The sequence below is a fragment of the Mixophyes fleayi genome, chromosome 2 (genome assembly GCF_038048845.1).
Source record: "Mixophyes fleayi isolate aMixFle1 chromosome 2, aMixFle1.hap1, whole genome shotgun sequence".
NCBI classification, from domain to species: Eukaryota; Metazoa; Chordata; class Amphibia; order Anura; family Limnodynastidae; genus Mixophyes; species Mixophyes fleayi.
This window is the reverse complement of record NC_134403.1, coordinates 188,497,346-188,506,799: the sequence shown is the minus strand read 5'-3', so window position 1 is coordinate 188,506,799 and position 9,454 is coordinate 188,497,346. Positions and strand designations below refer to the sequence as shown.

At 46.3% G+C, this 9,454-nt stretch overlaps 1 long non-coding RNA gene across 1 annotated transcript; it reads left to right on the top strand.

The window, feature by feature from the left end:
- The first annotated feature begins 690 nt into the window (after nucleotides 1–690).
- LOC142140269 (uncharacterized) lies at nucleotides 691–5,636 on the top strand. The gene is made up of 2 exons (XR_012688365.1): nucleotides 691–777; nucleotides 5,009–5,636. It is a non-coding gene; the product is annotated as an uncharacterized LOC142140269 (long non-coding RNA).
- The last annotated feature ends 3,818 nt before the right edge of the window (nucleotides 5,637–9,454 follow it).

The following is a 9,454-nucleotide window of genomic DNA, read 5'->3' as shown; positions in this document are numbered from 1 at the left end:
AGCAAAGCGCCTAATAGTGAAAAATTTCTGGAACTATAGCCAGAAATTGTATATGAGTATCAAGTGAATTCTTGGTAAGGTGTGTAAAGGTAATGATCTTCACAGACTGCACCCAGGTAAGGTCCAGGGCTCCACACCATATACAGAAAACATATGGAAAGCAATAGTATAATATAGTTTTACAACAGTAACAACACCAAAACAGCCCGTGGATGTGTTTCTGCGTACCAAATAGAAAAATAAAAATCGCTTATCTGCAGAAGTACTCAGATCTCAGCCTCTTGATGCTTCTTTCCACCTCACAGAATAAGATAGAGGACTGTATAGTGTCGTAAGTTTTATGCATCCAATTTAATGATAAAACAATTAAAATGAACTCACATTAAAATAATGAAACAGGCTTATATGGGTTTCTTTAAGGACTTTGCATACTGTAGTAATTCCCATGAGGTTGTACAAGATGAGAACCACAATGATGAAACCCGGAAACTCTAACCAAATATGTCCAGAGAGGATGAAAAACATGTACATAACAGTTCAACGCGTTTCATCTTAGCCAAAAGACTTCTTCAGGAGATAATAAGTCCACGTAAAAGACACTGCTTTTACGGTAGCGGCTAAATCCCCTTCAGCTTAGGTACCTTCCCACGTCACAGGGTCATATGACCACAACGGTCACATGGTACACAGTGAAGGCGGGCTGATAGAACTGTATGGATGTCAGTGCAGGAGCTGCTGAAATTCTGTCTGTTGCTGGAGTCACTCGTCTAGAAAGAGGTAAGAGGAGGGGTAATGTGACAGGGAGCTAGTGTGTGTGTGAGATGGAAGCTGCAGTATAAGAGGGGGGCATGTGTGACTCTGCAGGGCAGAGAGGAGGGCATGTGTGACTCTGCAGGGCATAGAGGAGGGCATGTGTGACGCTGCAGGTCAGAGAGGGGGCATGTGTGATGCTGCAGGGCAGAGAGGGGGGCATGTGTAAAGCTGCAGGGCAGAGATAGGGGCATGTGTGACACTGCAGGGCAGAAAGGGGGCATGTGTGACGCTGCAGGGCAGAGAGGGGGGCATGTTTGAAGCTTCAGGGCAGAGATGGGGGCATGTGTGAAGCTTCAGGGCAGAGAGGGGTCATGTGTGAAGCTGCAGGGCAGAGAGGGGGGCATGTTTGAAGCTTCAGGGCAGAGATGGGGGCATGTGTGAAGCTTCAGGGCAGAGAGGGGTCATGTGTGAAGCTGCAGGGCAGAGAGGGGGGCATGTGTAAAGCTGCAGGGCAGAGATGGGTACATGTGTGACGCTGCAGGGCAGAGAGGGGGGCATGTGTGACACTGCAGGGCAGAAAGGGGGCATGTGTGACGCTGCAGGGCAGAGAGGGGGGCATGTTTGAAGCTTCAGGGCAGAGATGGGGGCATGTGTGAAGCTTCAGGGCAGAGAGGGGTCATGTGTGAAGCTGCAGGGCAGAGAGGGGGGCATGTGTAAAGCTGCAGGGCAGAGATGGGTACATGTGTGACGCTGCAGGGCAGAGAGGGGGGCATGTGTGAAGCTGCAGGGCAGAGAGGGGGGCATGTTTGAAGCTTCAGGGCAGAGATGGGGGCATGTGTGAAGCTGCAGGGCAGAGAGGGGGGCATGTGTGAAGCTGCAGGGCAGAGAGGGGGGCATGTGTGAAGCTGCAGGGCAGAGCGGGGGCATGTGTGACGCTGCAGGGCAGAGAGGGGGGCATGTGTGAAGCTGCAGGGCAGAGAGGGGGGCATGTGTGATACTGCAGGGCAGAGAGGGGGGCATGTGTGACGCTGCAGGGCAGAGAGGGGGGCATGTGTAAAGCTGCAGGGCAGAGAGGTGGCATGTGTGACACTGCAGGGCAGAGAGGGAGGCATGTGTGAAGCTGCAGGGCAGAGAGAGGGGCATGTGTGAGGCTGTATGGCAGAGAGGGGGGCATGTGTGACGCTGCATGGCAGAGAGGGAGGCATGTGTGAAGCTGCAGGGCAGAGATGGGTACATGTCTGACGCTGCAGGGCAGAGAGGGGGGCATGTGTGAAGCTGCAGGGCAGAGATGGGGCATGTGTAAAGCTGCAGGGCAGAGATGGGTACATGTGTGATGCTGCAGGGCAGAGAGGGGGGCATGTGTGAAGCTGCAGGGCAGAGAGGGGGGCATGTGTGAAGTGCAGGGCAGAGAGGGGGGCATGTGTGATGCTGCAGGGCAGAGAGGGGGCATGTGTGACGTTGCAGGGCAGAGAGGGGGGCATGTGTGAAGCTGCAGGGCAGAGAGGGGGGCATGTGTGAAGCTGCAGGGCAGAGAGGTGGCATGTGTGACGATGCAGGGCAGAGAGGTGGCATGTGTGACGCTGCAGGGCAGAGAGGGAGGCATGTGTGAAGCTGCAGGGCAGAGAGGGGGGCATGTGTGAGGCTGTATGGCAGAGAGGGGGGCATGTGTGACGCTGCATGGCAGAGAGGGAGGCATGTGTGAAGCTGCATGGCAGAGATGGGTACATGTGTGACGCTGCAGGGCAGAGAGGGGGGCATGTGTGAAGCTGCAGGGCAGAGAGGTGGCATGTGTGACGCTGCAGGGCAGAGTGGTGGCATGTGTGACGCTGCAGGGCAGAGAGGGAGGCATGTGTGAAGCTGCAGGGCAGAGAGGGGGGCATGTGTGAGGCTGTATGGCAGAGAGGGGGGCATGTGTGAAGCTGCAGGGCAGAGATGGGTACATGTGTGATGCTGCCTGGCAGAGAGGGGGGCATGTGTGAGGCTGTATGGCAGAGAGGGAGGCATGTGTGAAGCTGCAGGGCAGAGAGGGGGGCATGTGTGATGCTGCATGGCAGAGAGGGAGGCATGTGTGAAGCTGCAGGGCAGAGATGGGTACATGTGTGACGCTGCAGGGCAGAGAGGGGGGCATGTGTGAAGCTGCAGGGCAGAGATGGGGGCATGTGTGAAGCTTCAGGGCAGAGAGGGGTCATGTGTGAAGCTGCAGGGCAGAGAGGGGGGCATGTTTGAAGCTTCAGGGCAGAGATGGGGGCATGTGTGAAGCTTCAGGGCAGAGAGGGGTCATGTGTGAAGCTGCAGGGCAGAGAGGGGGGCATGTTTGAAGCTTCAGGGCAGAGATGGGGGCATGTGTGAAGCTTCAGGGCAGAGAGGGGTCATGTGTGAAGCTGCATGGCAGAGAGGGAGGCATGTGTGAAGCTGCAGGGCAGAGATGGGTACATGTGTGACGCTGCAGGGCAGAGAGGGGGGCATGTGTGAAGCTGCAGGGCAGAGATGGGTACATGTGTGATGCTGCCTGGCAGGGAGGGGGGTATGTGTGACACTGCATGGCAGAGAGGGAGGCATGTGTGACGCTGCAGGGCAGAGGGGGGCATGTGTGATGCTGCAGGGCAGAGAGGGGGGCATGTGTGAGTAAAGCTTATGGGCAGAGGGGGGGGCGTGTGAGTAAGCATGTGGGCAGAGGGGGCATGTGAGGGAGAAGCCTCTTCCCCACACGGCCCTCCTCAACCAACAATACCCTGACAACACTCACCATCTTTTCTCTGATATTCCCCATGGTGCTCATTATCTTTTCCCTCACAGGCCCCCAGCCCACAATCGTGTCTCACTGTCGCCTACCAGCTTTTCCCTCACAGGCCCCGCTGCCTCAATCCTGACACCTCTCTTACTTCAAAATGAGAAAAGGCACCTTTTATTTGAAAGAGGAGTAGAGCCTTACCAGCAAGTGAGATTATAATACAGAGACCGTTATTGCCATAGATGTCATGGTTTTGTTTTTTAAAAATACTGTATTTAGTCACATTTTGCTCAGATGATATTTTCATTACAGGCCATGAGTATAATTGATTTTCTCACAACACTGTACATAAAAGACTTATCAATTATCTAACAAAAATAACAATACATCCAGTTTTCTAAGCACTTTTCTTTAGGTGTCATACTTCTGCCTTCTCACTTATCCATAACTTTTAAATTTCGCTGTTTTTCAGGCATTCATTGTGGGACACCAGGAACCATTGGAGAATAGTGTAGGGACCAGGCGAAAGGGCAATATAAGACATTCTGGAAGTTCACTGACACTGCTCCTGCTCTATACCACTCTCCTGTTAGGCCCTCAGTTTAGATTAATTGCCCAGTGTGGCAGGGCATATTTTTTTATTATTGGGGTGGTCTCCAAAGTCAGCGACTTCAGTGTCACAGCGCGGATGATTGTTTAATGCTCTGAGCGGAAGAACGGAGGTAACGACGTGGTGTTTACGCTAATGCCCCCACTCATAGTGCTGGATTCCTCTGCAGGACATGGCCATCATCGCTACAGGGGTTCCCAGGCAGTGATTGCAGGAATAGCAGTCACTGCTTCACAGTGCTCTGTAGGGCGGCAAGACTGTGAGTGTTAAGCTTTCCCACCACAGTGCTGGAAGATAGGTTTAGCAAGATGATGTGGAACACAAGAATGGATACCTCTTAGTTGGGGCAGGCTTCATGTTTCCTTAAGGGGCCTGGGTCAGGTGGGCGATACTGGGTATATGTAAGCCCCCACTAGGCACTGGACTGGTGGAGGGTGCATCCTTTTGAACAGCTACCAATGCATTTCTGGAGGGAGGTGCTTAAATAATGTCCGTATGCCTGGTCCCTACACTATATCCCAATGTTTCCCAGTGGACTATGTATAAAAATCCTATTATTTCTTCTATGTTTTATTTCCCCGATTACTATTGCCAAAATAAAACATTTTTCCTGGTACTACAAAGCAATTTTTGTTACATTCTCCCCAGACTGCTGCAACCTCCATGTTGCTGTAATGATATCTTGATCCCCTACAATCCATTCAAATAGTTGCTGCAGGAATAACCTCTCTACTCTCCATCATTAATTACTGTCGTCCTACTGAAATCATCATGTCTTCCATTTTAGTTATATTTTCACTACAAAAGTATTTAGTGCCTTCATATCCATTTCCACTTGTTATATCTATTATCACAGTCTCTGTACATACCAACCCTCTGCTCATGCTGACGCTTTTTTTATTTGCTTCTTCCAGGTTACCTCCGCTCTCAGGACTACAACCCTTCTTGAATGCTGACCCTGGAAATCTTCAACAGAATCTCTGTCTGTCAAATATTGTCTCTAACTGCAGTACCCTGCTGAAAACTCACCGGTTTAACGAACAGTTCAAATAGTGCTTGTGACTTACTTCTCCCAGAGCTGCGCTCCAGAGGGGAAAAGGACACGTTCTGGAGCGGACTGTTATGGGTTTTCTTTTTTAAAGTGTCCGTTCATCAAGCGATATTAACGAAGGAGAAAGCAAGAAACCTAATAAAGACAGTTTATTATTTTATTTCTACTCTTGAACTTCATGTTATTATCCACCTGACAATGCCTGATGAAATTACCGCGAAGAGTGATAGTTATGTTGTAGCTTGTTATGATGATGACCAGCAAGTGGAATATATTACCTGAAATTGTAAATGGACGTTATCAGACATTTGTGTGTGCTGTTACATATTACAGACAGCTGAACGTTGTAATATACTGTATAATTGAATACTTAGTAAGAAATACATAATTTGATGTAAACAAAACCTACTGAAAGCAGCTTTTTTGTATATTTGAGAGGTAAGGTTGTAATAAACTAGTTATTTATTTCACCATTAAAATGACTACATCTTTATTGTTGCTTTGCTTGCTAAACTTTCTCAAAAACATCTCAATGTTTAGTATATCAAGTCTGTACTTTAACTGTAATTGCTATGCCGACCAAGGTTCTACCGCCAGCAATGGAGGACCCAGGAGGGGGTGACTGATCCAGGCAGCTGGCCGTCCAGCATACCCATGAAGGTATATTTATTAAACTGCGGCTTTGTAAGAGTGGATATGTTGTCTATAGCAACCAATAAGATTCTAGTTATCATTTATTGAGTGCATTCTACAAAATGACAGCTAGAAAATTATTGGTTGCTATAGGCAACATCTCCACTTTTTCAAACCTGCAGTTTAGTAAATATACCCCATTGTCTTGACTGTGTGTGATCTAATTATTTCAATAACCTATTTAGTGCTGATACCATGCCATAAGCCTCTCTGTGAAAATGGTGCACAATAATTCACAATGTACAGTAACTTACACACGTAGGACCACTACCCACAACTTGGACATACACACTGCTTTTTATGTAGCACATTTTCTTTTGTTTACAAGTCACCAGACCTGGAAGATAAGTTTTGACCCAACCACCCCTCCCCCTGTATGTTAGATATTTGTTACATGTCTATATGTGACCCGTGTGGAAGAGACCTTCACGCTTTCCTCTTGTGTCCTACAAGCATGTCAAAATATTAGATAAATGCATAAAGTATACCTGCTGAACCAAGGATTGTAAAACAAATAATATACTATCTATTCTCTTAATTATCTTTTGGAAAAAAAGTAATGACATAATTTACCAATATATTATGAGAACCATCTGCCACATATTAGGATTTTTTTATTGAATGCCTACATTACTTTTAGCCTGACAATTATTACATATTCACACTTGTTCTGATTAAAATATGTCCAAATTTTTGAAAAAAATGCATCTAGCACGAAGTCTATTACACCACATCTGATTATAAGAAGGGTCCCCGCATAATAATAAACTTCATTTTCCACCTATATCAGCAAGAAGTAACTTGTAATGCAATTTGCCAGTGATCCATCGTAATCCCACAGGTGTTTAATTATACAGTATGCCACTAACTACATCTTTATTCAGTCCAGGTAATTTTAAGTTAGGCGTGTGTCTGATTCTAAATTTGCTGTGCACAAATGTGGTGCACTCTAATTTTCATTGCACGCTGTGCCCTCCACAATAAGTGCTGAGAGACAAAAGCTGTGGCATTGAAAGAAAGACAATTATGCAAATAATCTTAAGAATAAAGATCCTGTTTTATTAATTACTAGCTGAAGTACCAGCCGTTGCCTGGGTTTAAATCTTCAAGCTATTAAGTTATCAATGAGTTGGATGTAACTCAATCTTTTCAAAATAATTAGAAGCTTAGCAGGTCTTCCAACACACCCATTAGGTGGCTGCCCAGTGTAATTTTTGTTTTTATATTAAATGTCATTGAAATCCATCTAGTGGAAGGACCAGGACAGGCTCCCCTGGTCAAAGCTTTGCCCAGCGTACACCAACGGGAGGTTCTACTGGGACCCTAACCTCCATAAAACCTGGCCAGGATCCAACTGGACCATCTTGTATTGGTTTCATCACAATCGGTGCAGGGGTGTCTGAATGCATAACTGAACAGACAAGCAGACCAATGATTTATATATATAAGAGGTTACTGTGATGGGGCATCCTCAGAATCATTCCTCCTCTTGTCTGCCTTACTTCCATTGTTCACCATTCTGCGCTCTTGTTATTATCGCCATACCTACTCCCAGTGCCCTTCTTGAGTATGGTTCCAGTAGGATTAGGATTAGGATAGGCAAGAGGTATCCTAGTACATGGACAGGAGCCAATGGCTGGGAGTCACCAGACCCATTGTGGTTAATAATGCCACATAAGTACCCCTTGAGTAAAATATACACCATGGGTATATCCAAGTACTTTTTTAACTAAAATGTTAACCCTAAAATCTGAACATATCTTGAAGGGGGGGCAGGGGATCGTGTCATTTGGGTACCGCTCTTAATGATACATTTATGCAGCCGGGTTAATATGATCCAGGTGGCAAAGCCTACATTATGCTGTTTGCTGTGACTCACGTCATGGAGGACCCCATCCTGACCACTTCACTGGGAAGTGGCAGGATGCGGGAAAACCAACAAGGTATTGCGGGAGATCTATGCAGAATTAGGGAGTCTCCCGGAGAGTGGGCAAGTATGATTAAAACATAACCTAAATTATCCACTACAAAAGCATACACGTATAATAGTCAACAACTGTAAGCAAATCTACATGCACCAGACATAGAGAATACTAAGTAACGCCATACAGATGAGCTGGCAACTATAAAAGTCTGCTGGTGAAAACAAGTTCTGTGAATAGAGAGGGAGAGGGGGCTCTTCATCTATATCTAATGCATGCTAATGTGCATTAAGGTTCTAGCATAAAATAATAATTGCAAATAACTTTTCTCATGGCCTAATATCTACACATTATCCTTTACTTTGAGTTGACCATTCAGTTTGCATTTCTTGCTGTTACTTCCAATGTATGACCCTGTATCTTCAATTTCTCTATTTCTTACTCTAAAATTATCTTGTTTTTAGATCTCTACACATCCATATGGATCATTTATGAGTAACCACAAGAGAAATTAACTCTTAAAAGGTTGTCCCAATAAGTAAATTTTATCTTTAAAAAAAATGGCTAAATAAATATTATTATTTTTTTAGGTGACCTAGAAACAAATTCAAGACAAAATTCACATATTATACTATCCATTTTCATGTTATTTAGTACTGATACTACCATCACCAAAAACAACCTCAGTAATATAAGACAGTACAAGTGTGGCTAAGAGCTGGCTAAATCCTATTTCCCCATAAAGTCAATGTACAAGGTACCTACACTGAAGGGGATTTAGACACTTCAATGTGAGCTGGCTAAATCCCCTTCTCATTCATGACCTGGCCAGCAGGGGACCAAAAAGGTACCTTCAATGAAGGAGATTTAGCTGGTTCTCACTGAGCTGGCTAAATCCCCTTCCAATTCATGACCCGGCCAGCAGGGGGCCAAAAGGTACCTTCGGTGAAGGGGATTTAGCTGGCTCACACTGAGTGTGCTATTTCCCATGCAGTGTACGTGCCAGGTAACTACGCTGAAGGGGATTTAGCTGGCTCACACAGAGCAGGCTAAATCCCCTTCGAATTCATGACCCGGCCAGCAGGGGGCCAAAAGGTACCTTCGGTGAAGGGGATTTAGCTGGCTCACACTGAGTGTGCTATTTCCCATGCAGTGTAGGTACCGGGTACCTACGGTGAAGGGGATTTAGTCGGAATCCTGCTTTTATACTTTCCAGCACCATCCCAATTAATGCGCGCTGGAAGACTCCAAGGGGCATATTCAATTAGCTTTTGGATTCGCGGTAACGCGCGTTGCCGCGAAAAGTGCGCGTTCTTGCGGGTATTACGGTACCGCATTAACGCGGATTTTCGTTCGCAACCCTATGGGCTGCGAACGAAAATCCACGTTATTGCGGTACCGTGTATTACATTTCGCGGCTGTTCCGGCGCGTTACCGCGAATCCAAAAGCTAATTGAATATGCCCCCAAATGCACATGCGCGATCTCGAGCATTCTCACGGGATTCTGTACAAGGTGTCAGTCTATACATCGGAACTACGCAAGTGTAAATTATCACATCATCGCAAAGACGATTATGATACTCAATCAGCTTGGTATACAAGTTGCCATCCGCCATATTAGTGATGGGCAAATTTCAAATAAAATAACATGGAATCCAACATATATGGGCAAACATAGTATCTTATAATAACG